The 22,913-nt window shown below is 43.1% G+C and overlaps 1 pseudogene; it reads left to right on the forward strand.

Annotated features, from left to right (window-relative positions):
* Positions 1 to 636: 636 nt before the first annotated feature.
* LOC101002788 lies at positions 637 to 2,454 on the forward strand (annotated as a pseudogene).
* The last annotated feature ends 20,459 nt before the right edge of the window (positions 2,455 to 22,913 follow it).

Consider the following 22,913-nt stretch of genomic DNA (forward strand, 5'->3'; position numbering starts at 1 on the left):
GGGGCCTCCCTGTGTTGCCAAGGCTAGTCTAAAACTGTTGGGCTCAAGTGATTCTCCTGCCTTGGCCTCCCAAAGTGCTGGTGTTACAGGTGTGAGCCACTACACCTAGCCTCATCAAGGAAATGGTAACGTCCCACCTATTGGATACTAGATGATACTAAGGAATTATTAATTTTTTGTAGATGTAACAAAAATGTTGTGATTGCTTTCTTAAAATTCTTTATCCTTTAGAGATACATACAAAAGTATTTACCTTTGAAATTATATAAAGCCTGGAATTTGTTTTAAAATAACATTAGGGGTAGGAGTAGAGGTTGGAAAGGAGATATAGATGAAACCAGATCATCCATATATCAGTAACTAGTGAAGGCCAGGCACTGTGTCTTATATCTGTAATCCTAGCACTTTGGGAGGCCGAGATGGGAGGATCACTTGAGACCAGGAATTCAAGACCAGCCTGGTCAACAAAGTGATATCCAATCTCTAAAAAAGATATAAAAACTTAGCTGGGGATGGTGGCTCAGACATGTAGTCCCAGCTACTTAGGAGGCTGAGTTGGAAGGATTGCTTGAGCCCTGGGAAGTCAAGGCTGCAGTGAGCTGTGATTGCACCACTGCACTCTAGCCTGGGCAACAGAATGAGAACCTGTCTCAAAAAAAAAAAAAAAAAATGAATTTCTACACGCACCGGAAGACCGAGGTCATCTTTCCTTGCCTAACGCAGCCATGGCTCATGGTCCCAAGAAGCATCTGAAGTGGGTAGCAGCTCCAAAGCATTGGATACTGGATAAATTGACCGATGTGTTTGCTCCTCGTCCATCCACCGGTCCCCACAAGTTGAGAGAGTGTCTCCCCCTCATCATTTTCCTAAGGAACAGACTTAAGTATCCCCTGACAGGAGGTGAAGAAGATTTGCATGCAGCAGTTCATTAAGATCGCTGGCAAGGTCGGAACTGATATAACCCACCCTGCTGGATTCATGGATGTCATCAGCATTGACAAGATGGGAGAGAATTTTTGTCTGATGTATGACACCCCAGGGTTGCTTTGCTGAACATTGTATTACACCTGAGGAAGCCAAGTACAAGTTATGCGAAGTGAGAAAAATGTTTGTGGGCACAAAAGGAATCCCTCATCTGGTGACTCATGATACTCGCACCGTCTGCTACCCTGATCCCTTCATCAAGGTGAATGATACCATTCAGATTGATTTGGCAAGATTACTTGATTTCATCAAGTTACACTGGTAACCTGTGTATGGTGACTGAAGGTGCTAACCTGGGAAGAATTGGAAGACCAAGAGGGAGAGGCACCCTGGATCTTTTGACGTGGTTCACGTGAAAGATGCCAATGGCCACAGCTTTGCCACTCGACTTTCCAACATTTTTGTTATTGGCAAGGGCAAAAAACCATGGATTTCTCTTCCCTGAGGAAAGGGTATCCACCTCACCATTGCTGAAGAGAGAGACAAAAGACTGGTGGCCAAGCAGAGCAGTGGGTGAAGTGGTCCCTGGGTGACATGTTAGATCTTTGTACGTAATTAAAAATAATGTGGCATGATTAATAGAAAAAACAAAACAATTGAAACTGGGTTATGGGCACTTGGGGCTCTACTTCTCTATTCTCTCTACATTTGTGTATGTTTGAAATTTTTCATTATAATAAAAAATTTCTTTAATGCAAGAAGGAGTGGAAGGGAGAAATACTCAAGAAGTATTTCGACCATACACAATGTGTAGATCTGTGTAGATCTTGTTAAACACTGACTCAAACACACCAACTGATAAAAAGACTTTTTGAACAAATGTAACAAATTGACCATGATCTGTGTTAGATGATATTATAAGTTACTGTTAATTTTGTTAGGTATAATTGTGCATGAGTCTTTTTTGTTGTTGTTGTTGTTGTTTTTGGGTTTTTTTTGTTTTTTTGGTTTTTTTTGAGGCCCCTGTCTGTTAGAGATACATATCAAAGCATTTAAAAGCATTTATATAGGCTGGGATTTGCTTTAAAATACTGGGAAAAAAACACACACACCAAAACAAGAAGGGTAGATGAAACATGATTGGCAGAATGTTGATAATTGTTAAAATTGGTCAACAGATTGGTGGAGTTTCATCACATTATCATCTGAAATTTTCTATCATAAACCACTTAAAATAAATATTCACAAGACCATCGTGTTCCAACCCATCAATGACAGGAAGAATTCATACATCCTCTTCCAAGTAGCCTTGGAAGATTAATGTTTTCATGATAAAAATTTTAAAGTACTTTTGTAGAGCTCTGATTCGTAGCTTCCTTTTTCCTAGTCAGCAAGCAATTTCTCATTAGGATATGACTCAAGGACATACGGTTTATTGCAGTGATCATCAAATCACATAGTGGGAAGAACACTGTAAAAAAAAAAAAATCCCTTCCTACGGCAGAGTGTGTCATTCACAGTTTTCTGCAACTGAAAACCTGTTTTGAGATTTGCCTTCCAAAGACCTTGATAGTGTACCCCATTATCATATGCATCCTGTAACAAAAAAGAAAAATATATCAGGCGGGGCACGGTGGCTCATGTCTGTGATCCCAACACTTTGGGAGGCCGAGGAGGGTGGATCACCTGAGGTAGGAGGTCAGGAGTTCAAGACCAGCCTGAAAAACATGGTGAAATCCCGTCACTACTAATACAAAAAAATTAGCCAGGCGTGGTGGCACATGCCTGTAATCCCAGCTACTTGGGAGGCTGAGGCAGGAGAATCGCTTGAACCTGGGAGGCAGAGGTTGCAGTGAGCTGAGATTGTGCCATTGCACTCCAGCCTGGGCAACAAGAGTGAAACTCCATCTCAAAAAAAAAATATATATATATACATACATATATATATGTGTATATATACATATCTCTCTCTCTCTCTCTCTCTCTCTCTCTCAACCAAAACCAAAGTTTTGGTTTTTTGGATCTTTGATTTTTTTTCCTTGAGAATAATGGGAGCCTTTTTATCTAATAATAACTGCCCTCTTGAAGGTTGAAGCATTTTAATTATTTTTAATTCTCCATTTTCATTATTTTAGGCATAGGCATTTTCAGGAATCTCATAGTCCATATTGAAATATGCAATTGAAAAAATCATTTAAAAATTTCACCCCAGCCAGGACTGGATCACAGAACATGTTGAAGTGGACAGAAAGTCGCTCATCTGCCTGGTGCCCCTAATAGTTCATAGGTGGTGCCCAGTGGGCTTGAAAGACGGGACTAAGTAGAATTGTTTCTAAGTGAAATTGGGAATCAGGGTGTGTGAAGTTTTTGGTAGAGAACCTCGGGGCTCTCTGATGTTAACATTTCAGTCTGCTGTTCCACTCCTCCCACTGCCTTCTGTTCTGAGAGGTGTGGGCTGAGCCCGGCGAGAGCCCAGGTCCCGTGTCAACTCATTTGGGCTGCAGGAAAAGGCTGCCCGTGCTCTGCGCCCTCCAGACTTGATAGCCGTGACCCCGAGCCGGTGTTTGACAAACAGACCAGGCAGATGCCACACAGTGCCCTGCAGTGTCTCTGCCAAGTGACACACAAAAACAAACCATTCTGGGAAGGAGGAGCAGGTCAGGCAGTCAGCTTCTAAAAATACCCAAATAAGAGCATAGAAACATCCCATCACCCCATGTCAATCAAGAGAAAGTCACAGAATAATATGTTTGCCAGGAAAAAAAAAAAGGCAGCAGGAGCAGGCAGGAGAGCCCCGAGATGAAGAAAACTTGTATGAGAGTCACTTAAATGCTGGCAGGATGGCCTTTAGGAGACAGCTGCTTGGAGAGCCTCATAAATGGCCTTTGAGTCATTGCCAGTGGTAGCATTTGTGTCCGGCCACCAAGGTCCCGCTGCTAGCTGGCCATGCTCAAGGAGGGCTGCGGGCTCTGAGCGTGCTATGGGCCTCAGGCCATGCTGTGAAAAGTCAGCAGGATCACAGAGGAGCTGAGCTGGCAGAATTTTCCAGAAATCACCTACGGCAAGAAGACCAGAGCAAATTATATGTGGGCGGTTGGATCCCAGAGCAGGAAACTGTAACAGCAACCTTTTTTCTGCACCTCTGTACCAAAACCAGCTGGAGATGTGGACAAGGACCACTTTGGGGAGTGGGGAGCACGATCGATCTAAGCAGCGTCCCATATACCAGCTCCTGTAGAGAGAGGCCCACTTCAGAGGCAACGCAAACACAAACATCCCGGGACAGCCTTCGGCACCCATGCAGTCTAGTGTCCACTCCCAGGCTGGGCCCTTCAGATAAGCAGCAGGGGTCTCTGTAGCCCCTCAGAGGGGACTCAGAATGAACTCTCCGTCCATTCCACCCCAGCTGACTGTCTCTTTTCTCATGGCTGAATATTCCAGTTTAGCCTCAGTTGCCTCCTTACATAGTTTACATTCAGCTTAAAGGTGTCTCCATATACAGTGAACTGTAACCCAACCAGAGGTATAAACAGACTGTAAATTACTCTAGGAAGAAGTAGTGCAGTCTCAGCCAACCACAACAAGCAGCCAGCTGTTCACACCGTGTGCAAATAAGGCAGAAGCCAGGGGATAACCAATCTAGCTGTTTCGGTAGTCACTGTCCCTCTCATTTTTCTGTCCCTAAATCCTCTCTGACCATGCGGAATTGCCAGAGTTTCTCCAAACCTTTTCTGATTTCGGAGGCTGCCAGATTTGCAAATCATTCTTTGCTTCATTAAACTCCAATAAATTCACCCTGTCTAAAGTTTTTCTTTTTTTTTGAGACAGAGTCTTTCGCTGTTGCCCAGGCTGGAGTGCAGTGACGTGATCTCTGCTCACTGCAACCTCCACCTCCCAGACTTAAGCGATTCTCCTGCCTCAGCCTCCTGAGTGCTGGAATTACAGGTGCCCACCACCATGCCTGGCTAACGTGGTGGCTCACATCTCTAACCCCCACACTTTCGGAGGCTGAGGCAGGTGGATCATTTGAGGTCAGGAGTTCGAAACCAGCCTCACCAACAAGGCGCAAGTTTTCCTTTTAACACAGGTCTTCTCCTGCCTTATCCTTCCTTGTCACCCAAGTTTCCAGGCATGCCTGCCAACTAGCAAGGGAGTGCTGGCCTCAGGCTTCTGAAGAGCATCACGCTTCCAGAAAGCTGAAAAAGAAATTATACTTCCCTGACACAAGCTCACTCCTCCTCCATCCCCACGACAAATTCCCTCCAAAATCACCACATTGCCTTTCTCTTCTCTTCCCTGGATAAAACTACATTGCCCATAATGATTAGATGAGAAACAAACACCCATTTTTCCGTTAGAAAACCCTCCAAACTTATGAACCAGAGCAAAGACCCATGCAGGACAAAAAGGAATCTTCTACAATGTGTAGGTCAGATTATCTTCAATTTATACTTCATATTTGTGCTTTAGAATTTACAAAGACCAGCTGGGCGCGGTGGCTCACACTTGTAATTCCAGTACTTTGGGAAGCTGAGGCAGGCAGATTACTTGAGGACAGGGGTTCAACACCAGCCTGTCCAACATGGTGAAACCCTGTCTCTACTAAAAGTACAAAAATTAGCCAGGCGTGGGGGCGGATGCCTGTAATCCTAGCTACTCGGGAGGCTGAGGCAGGAGACTCACTTGAATGAACCCAGTAAGCTCAGATTGTGCTACTGCACTCCAGCGTGGGCACTGGAGTGAGACCCTGTCTCAAAACAAAACAAAACAAAACAGAACAAAAATTTACAAAGACCTTTCCCACACATGATCAAATTTTGGTCTGACAACCACTGAGACAGGTATTACTAATCCCATGTGGACGTTTAGACTCGAAGAGTTTAAGAGTTTAAGTTAAGAGTTTAAGCTATAGTTCCAAGGTCACCCATCAACTCAATGGCAGAGCTGGGATTCTAACCTTATCATATAATTCTGAGTAAAATCCTTCCTCCAATAAAATAATAAGAGCTACCTGTTTCGAGCATTTACTATGTGTCATGCCCTATGCTATGTACTTAACACACTTAAATTTAGTTAACCCTCAGGAAAAGCCTATAAGATAAGGTTGAGATATTATTATGCCCATCTTAGAGATGAGGAAAACTGAGGCACGAGGAAGTTAAGCAATTTCTGAGGTTATGCAACCATACCACTCTATCCTATAGCTTCCTATATTTTTGCTATTCCTACTTCACTGCAAACCACAAACTCAGGATAGGAAACAAAATAATAAGCATCCCCAAAAAAGTTTGGAAAGTACAGAGTCAACAGTTAAGACCCTGGCAAGAGGGGCTCATTTGCAAGCTCAGACCTAAAACAGCAAACTGCAGGTGTTGGCTACTAAATCCATGTAAACAGGCGTCACCAACCTATTTTAAGCCTCAGTGAAAAGGTTAGTCACAGTATCAGCCAGAGCCGGGCAGGAAACAGATGGCACACTCCAAATTGCTCAACTGAAAAAAAAAAAAAATGTAATCAGGGGACTATTTACAGAAGTGCAGGCAGGATGAAAGGAGTCTACCAGGGGTGGTGTGGCACCAGAGACAACAAACGCTGGGAGTGGTTACCCCCTCTAACACTGCAGGGGCAAAGGGATGGAAGGTAGTACCGCAGCCCAGTACTACCGCTAGAACTAGGAGAGGGACTGCTTCCCAGGAGCTGTGGGACAAAGCCACTGCCAGGGCGGCCTTGCTCCCGTCCATCCCCACCAGGTGCCCCCATTAGTCAGGAACACCCAGAAGCTATCAGGCAAAGAGCTTTGGTGAAGCTGTCCCTAGAGCTGCATCTCCTGGGCCACAGTCAGGGTAGACAGAGGTGGAGAATGAATGGGGATGGCCCCTCTCATCCTGACCCTGCCCACACAAGGGCTTTAGCCAAAGCCACACAGTGTTTGAGCACTAGTTGTTTCATTATCAACATACTCTGGGTCATGTTTTCTCTAAAAATGCAACTGTGGGCCGGGCACGGTGGCTCACACCTCGAATCCCAGCACTTTGGGAGGCCCAGGTGGGCGGATCACTTGAGGTCAGGAGTAGGAGACCAGCCTGATCAATATGGTGAAACCCCATCTCTACTAAAAATACAAAATTAGCCAGTCATGGTGGCACATGCCTGTAATCCCAGCTACTCAGGAGGCTAAGGCAGGAGAATCGCTTGAACCTGGGAGGCGGAGGTTGCGGTGAGCCGAGATCACACCATTGCACTCCAGCCTGCGCAACAAGAGCGAAACTCCGTCTCAAAAAAAAAAAAAAAAAGAAAAGAAAAAAGAAAAAGGCAACTATGTTAGACACACCAAACATTAAAAGAAGCACCAATATCTTTTCCTAGGGGCTGTGCCGTCTTCCCTTTCTTGTGGCATTCAATCAGTGACTGCAGGGCCTTACTGCCTGGCCTCATATATTAAACAGGACTTCCTTCTTGGTTCCTCCACCTTGATCAAGAATGGGTTGGTTCCTCAAAAAAATAATCATAGGACTGCCATATGATCCAGCATTCCTACTTCTAGGTATATATCCACAAAAAGTGAAATCAGAGTGTGGAAGAGATATCTGCACCTTTGTGTTCATTGCAGCATTAGTCACACAGTAGCCAAAATATAGAAACAATCTAAGTGCCTATTAACAGAGGGATGGTTAAACAAAATGGGTCACACACACACATTTTATATATATATATAAAAATTTATATTAAAAGTTTATGTATAAAAGTGCTATATATATGTGTGTGTATATATATATTTCATTCATAAAAAGGAGGAAATCCTGTTATTTGTAACATAGATGAGAACATCATGCTAAATGAAATAAGCCAGACACAGAAAGACAAATATTGCATGACCTCACTTACATGTGGAATCTAAAAATGTCAAACTCAGAGTAGAATGGGGTTTGGGAAGCTGGGAAGTGAGGGGAGATGGGGATTTGGTCAAAGGATACAAACGTGCAGTTGTAAGAGGAATCGGTTCTGAGGCTGTAACGCACAGCCTGGTGGCTATATTTAATAATCCTGTATTATATACTTGAAATTTGCTAAGAGAGCAAGTAGAGTGTTTTCATCACACAAGAAATGAAACAGTAACTACATAAGGTGACATTTGTGTTGATTAACTTGATGCTAGTAGTCATTTCAGAATATATATTTATATCAAATTACCATGTTGTATGCCTTTAATTCGTATGTTTTATTTGTCAATTATATTTCAATAAAGCCAAAGGAAAAAAAATCCCCTCTCCCAAAAGAAAGATGAGTCAAAGCAAGATCTGAGAGCTGTATTTCTCTTCTGCATCTGTCTTTTTACTTTTAGCTTCTCTCACTTTTCTTTAAAAAAAAAAAAAATGTAATTCAAGAAGAAGGCAGTAACAAAGAGCAAATCAATTTCCAGACCGGCTGTGCTTACACAGTCCTGGAGCAGACAGCGTCTAGTTGTCAACGTAGGCAGAGGTGACAACTTCTGCACCAACACCTCTGATAGGGAGTTGTGTCTGCCTGCCAAGCATTTAGAGTGGGAAAGGAGGCAAGGAGAGGGAGGGAAATGCATGCACAGCTCAGGCTGTCACCATGGAAGGAGGAGAGGAAGGGCTTTCTCCCCTCCTGATAATCAGGAAAACAGAGAGTAGGGGTAAGCAAGCTTGAAAACAAAAAGCAACCTCCAGGGCCCCAAAACAATACAGGCAATGGAGGACCTGCTTATGGCCAAACCGTGAGGCCCACAGCAACCTGGGGCGGCCCTCCCAGCCTGCTAGGCCATTTAGGAGACCTGGACTCTCAAAGCCCAAGTGACAACTGCTTTGTAACATTTGGGCAGGCAAGGGAGGGGGGCAGACTGGAAGAGGAATTTATATGTATAGTTAGCAATAAAAATGGGTTTTATTTAACTGGAATGGGGTGGGGAGGCTTTCCTGCTTCCTGTATCACCTGTCAGTCAGCTTCATCTCCCAAGGCACCTTCAACATCAAAATCCTGATACTGTTTGACAAGAACTGCTCTCAAGTGAAGAACAATTTCACAAAATGCCAAATCAGGATGAGGCCCGTATTTAAAGACTAGTGTGTCCCCAAAACACTGGAGTATGGGAAAAGGCGGGATGAGGAATTGTAAATGGCCAAATCCCTGTTTCTTAGCCTTGTCTTTGGGGTCCCACATGTTTTTCCTTACTCACTGTTTTCACAAAGCATCCATGGTAACAACCAGGGACTCTACTAGTAGAGAGAGAAGTCAAAAGGATCACCATAAAAATGCCCAGTGGGGTCATAGGTCTGGGCCATTCCACCTCTAGTTTCACTCTGCTAATGGCACACTCTTCAACTTGATTGCTCATTCATGCCCCAAACCACAAAGTCATCTTGGATTCTTCCCTTTCCTCACCATTCCGTATCCAACAGTCATCAGATTTGTCTTAAAAGTCAAATAAAAAATATTTACAACCGGGCACGGTGGCTCATGCCTGTAATCCCAGAACTTTGGGAGGCCGAGACAGGCGGATCATGAGGTCAAGAGATCGAGACCATCCTGGCCAACATGGTGAAACCCCGTCTCTACTAAAAATACAAAAATTAACTGGGCGTGGTGGTGCACGCCTGCAGTCCCAGCTACTCAGGAGGCTGAGGCAGGAGAATTGCGTGAACTCAAGGCTCCATCTCAAAAAAAAAAAAAAAAAATTTACCGTGAAGGGACAATGTGCCAAGCACAATCAAGATACTCGGGGGTTGCAGGCATGAGGGCCTCACAGTCAAAGAGTTTCCAATCTTGTCAGGGGAGACAATAATAAGCACATAAATAAATAAAATTGCTTCAGGTTGTACAGAAGCCTGCTCTTTTCTGTTAGGTAAAAGAAACTGGCTTAATTCTAGCTATGGAAATAACTTACAAGGGGTTATGCTTAGTGGTTCAAAAATGTCATCAAGGACCGGAGTTCTTTCCACCTCTCTTGTTTTGCTTTAACCTAAGATTAGAAGCAAGATGGCTGCAGGAGCTCCAGGCGTCCATTCAGGTATAACCAGGACCAGAGGGAGAAGAGGCCTTTTCTTCCTACGGCTCCCCAAGGAGAGAGGGACTGTTCGCTAAAAGATCTCACAGACTTCGTTTCATGTCTCCTTAACTAGAATTGGGTCACTTGCGCATCTCAGAACCAAAAACTGGCGGAGGGAATCTAATTAACTTTTGATCAGACAGGATGGAGTCTCTGCCCCAAGGAGGTATGTAGGAAGGTGAAATCTGACCAGAATTAGGGTTCCTTTAAGGAGGAAGAAGAGGGAAACAAATTCTGGGTTGGCAGCCAACGGTATTGACAACACTAAAAAGGCATTTAAAAACCCAATAGGGTAATGAGACGGAGGGCTCGGGAAAGGCTGCCCTAGATCTTGTCTCCATTGCCACTGCCTGGGGCTACGGCAGGAGCCCCCGACTGGTCTTCCAGTTACTAGCAGCTCTCTCCTGCTCTCTCTCACCCCCTGCACCCATTTTCCACACCCTCCCATTGGATCTGCCTAAAATGCAAATCTCCTCACGTTATTTTCTTGCTTAAAATGCTCCTGTAGCGTTACTTCCTGTGGAATAAAAAGGCAAACTTTTTAGCAAGAGATGATAATTTAGTACTTCCCACATGCAGGGCACTATTCTAAGCACCATCTACTGTGTTATTCAACTTACCTCTCAGAACAGCACTCCCATGGAAATGCTATTCTAGCCCCATTATACGAGAGGCAATGGGGCGCTGGAATGTTCATCTTGTCCATATGTGAGTTTCCTATTGCTGCTGTGACACATTACCACAAACCTAGTGATTTATTTATGTGTTGTTATTATTTTTGTTTGTTTGTTTGTTTGTTTTTGAGACAGAGTCTCACTCTGTAGCCCAGGCTGGAGTTCAGTGGCACGATCCCGGCTTGCTGCAACCTCTGCCTCCTGGGTTCAAGCTATTCTCCTGCCTCAAGCCTCTGGAGTAGCCGGGATTATAAGTGTGCACCGCCAAGCCCAGCTAATTTTTGTATTTTTAATAGAGATGGGGTTTTGCCATGTTGGCCAAGCTGGTCTTGAACTCCTGGCCTCAAGTGATCTGTCGCCTCGGCCTCCCAAAGTATTGGGATTACAGGTGTGAGCCACCGCACGAGGCCCAAACCTAGTGCTTTAAAATAACACAGATTTGTTATCTTACTGTTCTGAAGTCAGAAGTCCACAGTCAGTTTCCCCGAGCTAACATGAAGGTGCCTGCAGGGCTGCGTTCTGTCTGGAGGCTTTAGGGGCAAATCCATTTTCTTACCGCTCCCACCTTCTAGGGCAGCCTGTATTCTTGCCACGAGGCTACAATCACTCGACCTATGATTCCATCATCCATTTCCTCTTCTGCTTTCTGACCTTCTGCTTCCTTTTTTTTAAGGGCCATTGTGATTACATTAGGCTCACTCAGATAATCCAGGATAATCTCCCCTTCTCAAGATCCTTAACTTAATCACATCTGCAAAATCCCTTTGCTAGGTAAGGTAACATAGTCACAGGATATTGAGATGAGGACGGCAGCATCTTTGGAGAGCCATTATTCTGTCTTCCACTCCTCGGCTCATTTGGCAAGAAAGGAGTGGCACTAAGCTTTGAACTCAGCCTCTGCAGACTCTGCAGCTCCCAGAAGGAGCCGTGGGAGTTGGCTTGCAGCAACCTCTCCCAACCTGGTTGTTTTGTCTTCCACCTGGAAAGCCTTTCTTGCATATCCCAGCCCCTCCCAGGACTAATTCCCACTTGCCCTTAGGACTCAGCTCAAAGTGACCTCTTGTAGAAAGCCTGCCATGGCTATCCCTTTACCCTTCAGCTGGACTGTCTGTCTCTCCTCCAGGCTCCCAGGTCACCAGAGCTTCCTACTAACTTATAACTTATATCACTTATACCTAACTTCAAATGGGAATGGGCTTCTCCCAGAGTGCCTAGAACTCAGGAAATACTGGTTAGTTGGTGGGTTGTTGGGTGTGTTGGCTGGTTGGTTGGTTGGTTGGTTGGTTGGTTGAATGAATGAATGATTGAGCTGAGGGTAAGACATTTGAAAGGAAAGACAGATGATAACAGCTAATAGACATTAGGGAAGGATTTTTTGGCAATAGTCTTTTGAAAACTGTTGTAGGGTGGAAGTACATTTCAGGATATAGAATGACTTGTATTTTCAGGAACCAAAAGGGATCCAGTTGGGACCCCCAGTAAGGAACCAGTAGGTGGACATCTCAGGCTGCTCTAGTTTTTCAACTCAATCACCAGGTGAGAAAGAAAGTGAGTTTCAGAGCAGGAGCTAGGTTTCAAAATAAAGAGTGAGTACCTGGTGGCGGTGTGTCTCTTGGGACAGGTGAGTGATGGACCAGGCACAATTTCAGAACCCAGAAAGACAAGCCTTTAGCCACTCCCCACCTTGGGAACTTTCAATTTGTTAGAGCTTAGAGCTTGAAACCTACATTACATACACATACATGCACGCACACACACACGCACGCACACACATTGAAACAAAAAGAAATAAGTTCACTGCCACAATCATAGAACTAGTCAGTGGCAGAACCAGGCTGTGAACCCAAACTGGCTGAATTCAGCTCTGTGTGCTTACCATTGCCTGTCACTGCCTGTCACACTGCCTGTCAAATACCAGTTGTGTTCTGACCACACTGCCTGTCAAATACCAATTGTGTTTTATTTTTTTATTTCAGATTCAGCAGGTACATGTGCTTGTTCATTGCATGGGTATTACATGCATAATGGTGGGAGTTGGGCTTCTAGTGTATTCATCACCCACATATTGGACATTTTACCCAGTAGGTAATTTTTCAACCCAGCCTCCCAGCCTGTTGGAGTCCCCAGAGTCTATTTTCTCCATCTTTATGTTCATGTGTACCACCAATTGTGTTTTATTTTTAAAATAAAGCAATATCTGGGGATTTTGGAGACTGACCTAGTGAGCATAAAGCCTACAGAGAGAAATAAAGTCAAGGAGAAGACAGAGGAAAGAGTGAGTACTCACTGCAAAGAACATGTCTCCAAACCAGAAATCAGAAGGCCCAGGGTATCAGGCCAGTCCTTCATCCTCTAAGTGGATTTCCTTCTCAAACTCCACAATGACCATTCAGTCAGTGTTAGAGTTTTGACTGGATGGAAAGGATTCTTATATGTAAAAAACATTGGCCGGGTGCAGTGACCCTCACACCTGCAATCCCAGCATTTTGGGAGGCTGAGGTGGGCAGATCACCTGAGGTCAGGAGTTGAGACCAGCCTGGCCAACATGGAGAAACCCCATCTCTACTAAAAATATAAAAACTTAGCCAGGCATGGTGGCGGGTGCCTGTAATCCCAGCTACTTGGGAGGCTGAGGCAGGAGAATTGCTTGAACCCAGGAGGTGGAGGTTACAGTGAGCCGAAATCATGCCATTGCACTCCAGCCTGGGGGACAGGAGCAAGACTCCATCTTAAAAAAAATAAATAAATAAAAATAAGAAATTACATTATCATTCTATCTCACTAGGTCCTGTAAACAAGAGGCAGGATGAGTTCTCACCCAAAAGAGCATATTTGTGTCAACTCTGGAGTTCACCAATGCCTTGAATAAATCGAAGCTTCCTAAAAGGCTCACCTAATATTCTGAATTATGTTTTTATCAAAATAAATAGAAAACACTCTTGTGCTAGGAAAGTTAAAGTGCCGACATATATTGATACAAACCAGGGCTCTCTTAAGCAAAACGAGTACACTTCTGTTGGATCATAAAGGGACTAGGGCTTTAATTATTATTTTCCCCAAAGAGGTATTTATATGCACCATAGGTGGAGACTGGCAAAGGTTCAGGGGCCAGGAGAGGCCTGGAGGAGCAGGGGGCAGCCCGACGTGGCTGGCATGGTTGGGGCTGGCAGGAGAAGAGGCTGATGATGCAACGAGGCCATACATGCCCAGATAAGGAGCTCGGACATCTCTCACAGGAAATCTGGAGCCCTTGAAGGTCAAGGCAATGCAAGGACCCTTGGCCCTTCCAGCTGCCAACAGTAGATGCAAAGCAAAGTCATTGAATGATGAGAAAGTGCAGAGAAAGTGAGCTCAGTCTCCACTGCTTAGTCACTGCTCAGCTCTGAGAGGCAGGGTTTGTCATCTCACTTCTAGCAGTCTCAGGTACCCGGTGAAGTGCCATAAAGGCAAGGATGTCAATCTCAAATATGAAATAGATAGTAATATGTAAAGGTACGTCATGTAGGTGATACACGCTAACCTTGCAGACTTACTTAAAACAATCATGAATCATGTTCTGTATTGCCCAGTTCTTTCCATTCCTTCATCTGATTATAGTGATTCTTGGTAATGAGAAAAGTACCCAGGCAGGTAATCAATTCAATGACTGTCAGTTGTATTTTCAATTTTCACTAGAATATGCCCAACCTATTTAAAGCACTTCAAAAATTAAATCTTTTCCTGAAAATGTGAATTTTTAGTAAGGAACCAAATAAACTCTCAAATTGTATTCTCTGAACATTGTTGTTACGGTAACTGGAATTCTTGATAAAAATTCCAAGAAACCTAGTTGTGAAGCGAAATGGATACTGCACCTTGGGAGATAACCTGGATCACTGAGAATCACTCTGGACTTTAAAAAAAAATCCTGATGATCCATCACACTCCGGGCCATTTATATTCAAGCCAGTTGGCTCAGCATCTGTGGGGGATATTTATTGCCTAAAACTCCCAGGTGTCTTCAGTGAGCAGGTAGCAACCAAGCTGAATATAGAATCACCTGGAGATTTTTTACACTACTGACATCTGCCTGCACGCCCCCAGCGCACCCCCTACCCCCACCGCCCCTGCACACACCATGCCAGAGCTTCTGATCCAGTTGATCTGAACAGGGACCTGGCCTTTTTTGGTTTTGTTTTGTTTTGTTTGACAAGATCTCACTGTGTTGCCCCAGCTGGAGTGCAGCGGTGCAATCACAGCTCACTGAAGCCTTGACTTCCCTGGGTTCAGGCGATCCTCCCACTTCAGTCTCCTGAGTAGCTGGGACCACAGGCATGCACCACCACATCTGGCTAATTTTTGTATTTTTGTATTTTTGGTAGAGATAGAGTTTCTATCTTTTGTAGAGATAGAGTTTCATATTGCCCAGGTTGACCCTGAACTCCTGGGCTCAAGCGATCTGCTCGCCTTGGATGGGCATTGTTTAAGGTGCTGACTGAGGAGTCTACTGTGCAGTTAGGGTTGAGGTTCTCTGGCCTGAAGCGACCTCTCTAATAAATCAGTCCAGGCCAATGAACCACCCCTGAATCTTGCCTTTCCCCCATTCTCCAATCTTTTGGCAGCCAGCAATGATAGGGTGAGGTGAAACTCTACTTTTTCCCTTCCTAATTTGCAAGTGAATTAAACCCATCAGCACCTTGAGCTGTTAACCGTTTTTACCTTGGTGCAAATTAACTGTGGGGCAGCAGCCCTTTGGGAATTTATCCCAGCGGATTGTTAGCTGGTATCAGAAATGTATCAACCCAATTCCTTCCTCTGAATCATTCCCTCCATTCTTGGAATCCACAGAACTTTCTCATTGGCTCATACGCCGTTTACCTGTGGTATAGTTAGCTAAGGGTGCAGTGGGAGAGTGGCCTTGAACAAGCCAGGCATTTGGCAATCCCCAAAAGTGGTTGGTTGTAAGGATGAATGAAGGGAAAGATACCTTTGTAAGTGGAGGTGCAAGAATTTGAAGAAGTTTGCACCCTGTGCTGTAATGGGAATTGTGTATCAATCACTTGAGCCTTTAAAGAAGTTAAGTTACTTGCCCAAGGCCACAAGGTAGATGACCACATCTGGATTCAAATCCAGGTATCTATGAATCCAACGTTCGTTCATTTTTCTCTGAGTTGCATTGGCATCTTGTAGAAATAGGCCCTAAATCACGTATTTGAAGCCTCTGGGGCTAGAGCGGCTTGGAATTTAGAACATTTTGGATTTTAGAAGGGTAAATACATTTATATCTGTACTGCAAAACATATAAATATTTATCACAAATGGAATTTAAAAAAAAGAAAAAGCCTCACATCAGCCTCCTGTCAATTCAGAACAGATCGTACCATCAAGTTTGGGGTTTATAGAGCTATTTTGGGATTTGGGAAATGCAGATAACAGATTGTGAACATGAGCATCAAAGAAAACAATTGCACACAGTGGCAAACATCTACTGGATGGTGAATGTTTGCCAGGCTTTCTGCAAAGCTCTGTACATGTGCGGCCCTTGCAACCAGCTTGCAAGGTAAGTGCTACTGATCACTATCCCCATTCTAAAAATCAGGAAACTGAGGCATGGATGGGCTAAGTAACTTGTTCGAAGTCATATGACTAATAAATACACTCATTGTTCCATCTCCATTGAAGTTGAAAGCTTATAGTTGAAAATTTTTGTAGAATCATTCACTCTAGAGAAAACCTTTTTTTCTTACTGAATGATTAAAATATTTCCAGAATGACTGACTGGTACTGCACTCTGATTTCAAAGCCTTTGCTTTACAGCTTTAAATTTGCCTTCTCTTTTTATTGCCTGTCTTGTTTTAACAGCAGCCAATTCACACAAAACAGCTGTAGGTTCTCTCCTTTGCACACTGATAAAAGTCTCAGGAGGTTTCAGGGTAAACCTTGTGCAAAGTACTGGCTCCACCAAAATGAGATCCAGTTCCAATAAAGCAGGATACAATGTGGATTTCTATTAAAACAGTATTGTAAAATTAAAGTTGGATGATTGAGGAAGGCTTTTGCTTAGTAATGAGACTCTGTGTGGGGATGCAGAAGTTGGCCATCAACAGTGTGTTTTGTCTTCTGCGTAACTCAGTTTCCTCTGTTCTGATAACCTGTACCTTCCCAAAGCAATCTAATGAAATTTACAGGAGTGGTTTCCTACTACTGTGCCAAACATTGTTTAGAATGCACTTTAAATACTCTCAAAGATTTAAAAGAAAAGCATCGATGTTCTAATAATTATTAAATCACATCAGAATCCATATAACGATTCAAAAATCAAAAACAATGTCCTTTGTTTAGTTAACCTTTCACCTTTTTTGACTCATTAGAACTTAAAACTATTAGGCAAAACATATATAACTCCAGTGATATGCATTTATTTTGTGATTAACTGAATTTTTTATTATTTCAGAATATTAGAATATTGTTGTTTTTTTCACAAATATGTTCTTTAAAGGTTTGTTGTTGTCTTAAGAGTGATTTTATTAAGCCTAGGTAAAGAGAATGTCCAGATAATGAAATCCAGTAGGAAGAAGGGTTTGTCTATAGGAATTCAGTGTATAAGCAGCTTCGAGCCAATTTATTCTTAAATAAAGAAGTAAGTGTCCTCATGCTGGGTTGGCTTGCCCTACAACGTGGGCTGCTTTCTTCTTCACAAAGCTCCCCCTGCTGTTTAATAAAGTCTAACTTTCCCCAATTCTTTCTGAACATGAAGTGCTTCTAATGATCCTACAAAGTTATCTATTGATGCCTCACATTTTATTACCAAAGCTAGAGCATTTGGCCAAATTTTGCAAAATGTTGAGAACACAGTAATTCTTTAACAAATGCTTGTTGAATGAATTAGGATATTCCTGTCAACTTCACACCATAAGCCCGGCAACCAAGACAGAGGTGACTTAGCTCTCAGCTTTCACCTACTGTCCATGTGAGCTTGGGCAAATCACGTCACTTCATTTATTTATTTATTCAACATTTATTGATTGTTAATCCATACCAGGCACCATGTCAGGTGCTAGGGACACAATGGTGGGCAGATAGGTGTGCTTCCTACCCTCACAGACCTTCTGAATCAAGGGGCTTTCAAACCTCAGTGTGTGTCAGATTCACTCACAGGCCTTGATAAGATACACATGGCTGGGCCCCACCTCCAGAGTATCTGATTCAGTGGGCTGGGGCGGGGCCTGAGAATTTGCATTTCTAACAAGTTCCCAAGTGAAGGTAATACTGCTGGTCTGCGGGTCACACTTTGAGAACTGCTGGCTTTAAGAGAAACAGTCACAATAGTATGATAAATGCTGTGATGAGTCCTGGGTGAAACAGGGGCACAGAGCAGAAAATTAATCTAGTCTATGGGGATAGAGAAAGTTTTCCCAGACACATGCATTTAATCAATCCTAAGACCTTACCATCTCAGGCATTGGGATACCATAAACACTGATCCTCCCTTTTTACACTTTAACATCTCCAAGATCACAATGCGTTTGATGAAATACTGTAACAACATTTAAGCAGAAAGGGTAATCAAGACAATGTGGTGCTGGCACACGGAGACATGTATAAATCAATAGAACAGAAATCCATATACCCATGGTTAATTGATTTTTGACAAGGGTGCTGAGATCATTCAGTGGGGAAAGGGCAGTCTTTTCAACAAATGGTGTGGAGATAACAGGGTAGCTACATGCAAAAGAATGGAGTTGGATCCTCTACCCAGACCATATCCAAAAAATTAACTCAAAATGGGTGGAAGATCTAAATGTAAGAGCAAGAGCTATAAAACCCTTAGAAGAAAATAGAGTTATATCTTCATGACCTTAAATTTGGCAAAAGATTCTTGGATATGACAACAAAATCATGAAAAAGAAAAAATAGATAAATTAAATTTCATCACAATTAAAAGCTTTTATGTTTCAAAGGACACCACCAGTAAAGTGAAAAGACAACCCACCGAATGGGAGAAAATATTTGCAAATCATACATCTGATAAGGGACTTGTATGTAGGATATTTAAAGAACTCTTACAAAGACAATCCAATTAGAAATGGGTAAAATGTCTGAATACACTCTTCCTCAAAGAAGATATACAAGTGGCCAAAAAGCACATGACAAAATGTTCAGCATCACCAGACACCAAGGAAATGCAAATCAAAACCACAATAAGATAATACTTCACACACACTAGGATGATTATGATTTTTAGAATGGCAGATAATAATAAGTGTTAGCAAGATGTAGAGAAATCAGACATTCGCACACTGCTGGTAGGAATGTAAAATGGTGCAGCTGCTTTAGAAAACAGATGGCAGTTCCTCAACCGATTAACATAGAGTTACCATATGACCCAGCAATTCCACTTCTAGATATATAAGAGAAATAAAACCATCTGTCCACACAGAAACTTGTACAAGAATGTTTACAGGGCCAGGTGCAGTGGCTCATGCCTGTAATCCCAGCACTTTGGGAGGCCGAGGCAGTTTGATCACCTGAGGTCAAGAGTTCAAGACCAGTGTGGCCAACATGGTGAAACCCCATCTCTACTAAAAATACAAAAATTAGCCGGGCATGGTGGCATGCACCTGTAATCCCGGCTACTCAGGAGGCTGAGGCAGGAGGATCGCCTGAACCTGGGAGGTGGAGGTTGCAGTGAGCCGAGATCGTGCCACTGCACTTCAGCCTGGACTACAAGAGTAAAATTCCATCTCAAAATAAGAATGTTTACAGCAGCATTATTTGTAATAGCCAAAAGATGAAAACAACCCAAATGTCCATGGTTATACATGGACAAATGGAGAACCAAAATGTGGCATGGAATATCATTCCACTATAAAAAGGAATAAAGTATTGATACATGCTTCAACAAGGATGAACCTTAAAAATATTATACAAAGTGAAAGAAGCCCGTCACAAAAGACCACATACTATAAGATTCCGTCTGTATGAAACAACCTAACCAGGCAAAGTTATAGAGACAGAAACTAGATTAGTGGTTACTTAGGGTTGGGAGTGGAAAAGGGAGAGACAGAGAGGTGATAGCTTAAGACTAAGGGATTTATTTTCAGGGCAGTGAACGTCATCTAAAATTGACGATCATGATAGCTGCACATATCTGTGACTCTACGAAAACCACTGAACTGTGTACTTTAAACAGGTGAATTGTATGGTATGTGAATTCTATCTCAATACATTTGCTTTTTAAAAATAAATGCACAAACATACACCCAAATAGATAGATACCTGCAGGATGAATGATAATTAACCAGGCAGAACATGGGGGTAGAGAGGAGATTGGAGGAATAGAGAAAGAAGAGTGTTCCTGGCAGACAGAACTTACTAGATGAAGGCCTGGGGAACATGAAAAAAAAATGGACAGGTTGGCAAATATTCTATTTGAGGGAGAGAAGGGCAAGAATTAAGACAGTAAGACCAGGTCACAAAGAGCTGCGCTCTCCCTGCTTACATGTAAGGACAATGGTTCTCAAAGTGTGGTCCCAGAATGTGAATTGGTCACTACACAAAATGGTTTGGAGGTTCCTCAAAAGATGAGAACCAGAACTACCACATGATGCAGCAATCCCACTCCTGGATGGATATCCAGAGGGATTGAGATCAGTGCATTGAAGAGCTCTCTGCACTCCCATTTGCATTGCAGCACTATTCACAGTAGCCAAGAGATGGAATCAACCTAAGTGTCTGTCGTTGGGTAAATGAATAAAGAAATTGTGGTATGTACATTAATGTCATATTATTTGACCTTTAAAGAGAAGGTAATCCTGCCATTTGCGAAAACATGGATGACCCTAAAAGATATTATACTAACTGAAACAAGCCGGACGCAGAAAGACAGATACTGCGTGATCTCACTTTACATATGGAATCTAAAAAAGTCGAATACATAGAAACAAAGAGTAGAATGGTGGTTGCCAGGGGCCAGGAATTAGGCAGGTGGGGTGGTGGTAACGGGGAGATGTTTGTCAAATGGGACAAAGTTTCAAGCTCACGCCTTTAATCCCAGCACTTTGGAAGTCCGAAGTGGGCAGATCACTTGAGGTCAGGAGTTCAAGGACAGCCTGACCAATATGGTGAAACCCCATCTCTACTAAAAATACAAAAATTTGCCGGGTGTCATAGGAGGCACCTGTGATCCCAGCTGCTCAGGAGGTTGAGGCATGAGAATCACCTGAACCTGGGAGGCGGAGGTTGCAGTGAGCCCAGTCACACCACTGCACTCCAGCCTGGGTGACAGAGCAAGACCCTATCTCAAAAAAGAAAACAAACAAACGGTTTCAGTTAGACAGGAGGAATAAGTTTTGAGATCTATTGCACACAGGGGACAATAGTTAATAATAATGTGTTGTATATTGGAAATTTGCTAACAGAGTAGATTTTAGGTGTTCTAACCACATGTACACAAAAAAGAACATGTGAGATAATGGATATGTTAATTTGCTTGACTGTAGAAATCATTTTGCCATGTATGTGTACATCAAAACATGTGATATGCCTTAAGTATATACAATAAAAAAGGAAATAAATAAAAATTTAAAATAAAAAAAAAAACCCTGTGGTTCCAGGACCAGAAGCAACTGCATCACCCGAGAGCTTGTTAGAAATGCACATTTCCAGGCCTCACCCCGGACCTACCGAGTCAGAAACTCTAGGGGTGGGACCTAGAAATCTGGGTCTTAACAAGCCCTGCAGCTGATGGCACTAAAGTCTGAGAACCACTTCTCTTGGTTTCTTATAAATCTGATGTCCCTACAGAAGCCGCGGTTTTTAAAATAGGGTCAATCTAGTCATGGCACTCCTGGCTTGAACCTTCCAGCATCCTGCACTTATTAGGCAGAGGGTTGACACGATCCATTTACGTTTCGAAGGTCCCCTCAGGCTGCTCTGCAGAGAATCAGTTAGAAAGGGCAAGAATGAACACAGAAGACAGATGAGGAGGCCACTGCAATAATCTAGGTACAGGCCATGGGAGCTGGACTCACTAGGCCCGTAGCAGTGAGAACAGAAAAGAGCACAGCTATTTGAGAGATATGTAAGTCGAGTCAATAGGACTGGACTTTTTTCTCCCAGCGGCCTCCCAGATTTTCTCTCTGTTGTTTTTTTTTTTTTTTTTTTTTGGTGGTAAAATACACATAACACAAAATTTACCGTTTTAATCATATTTAAGAGTACAGTTCAGAGGCATTAAGGACATTGACACCATTGGCTCACTGCCACTCACTCACAGAAATTTTTCATCTGTCCAAACAGAAACTCTGTACCCATATCGAACAACTATCCCTATTCCTCCTCCCCCAGCCCCTGGTGACCTCTATTCTACTCTCTGTCTTTATGAATATACTTATTCTAGGTTCCTCATATAAGTGGAATCATACAATCTTTCTGTGTCTGGCTTCTTAGCATAATGTCTTCAAAGTTCATCCATGTGGCATGTGTCACTGTTAGAGTAGGTTGTTAGGTAGACATGAGCAGGGCAGCAGAGGGCTCCCCCACCCCCATCAGGAATGTCAGGGAACCAGCAGGCAATGGCCAGGCAGTTGCCATACTGTTTCTCTAAAATAATAATGGGTCACAACCGGTGCCAGGGAACGGCAGTCTCCCAATAGATAGAAACACCTGAAACTGTGATCAGCAGCTTCCCAATAAGATCTCAGGAGTTAGGCAAATGGGGCTCCAGCATTTGCACTAAGAGGCAAAATAGCAGAGTTTAACCGGTAGATGACCTTCCTCTAGGAACATTCAACTGGTAAGGGAAAAATGCCTCAAGTGAGCATGCATACAACTCCAGTAAACACACTGTGCACGCAGCCCCTCTCAAGTGCTGGCAGGCCACTGCACATGTGGAATGTCAACATATAAAACCCCAAGTCAAAGGTCAAACCACGCACTTGAGTCTCTCAAGTCACCTGTTTGGCCCTCTTCCAAGTATACTTTATTTCCTTTCATTCCAGCTCTAAAACATTTTAATAAACTTTCACTCCTGCACTAAAACTTGCCTCAGTCTCTCCCTCTGCTTTATGCCCCTCGGTTGAATTCTTTCTTCTGAGGAGGCAAGAATCGAGGTTGCTGTAGACCCCTATGAATTCACCTCTGCTAACATTACAACTCCATTCCTTTTTATGGCTGAATAATATTTTGTTGTGTGTGTATATATATACACACACATATATGTCTAATTATATACATATATACATATTACAATACACATATATACACAT

The sequence above is a fragment of the Papio anubis genome, chromosome 6 (genome assembly GCF_008728515.1).
Source record: "Papio anubis isolate 15944 chromosome 6, Panubis1.0, whole genome shotgun sequence".
Lineage (NCBI taxonomy): Eukaryota > Metazoa > Chordata > Mammalia > Primates > Cercopithecidae > Papio > Papio anubis.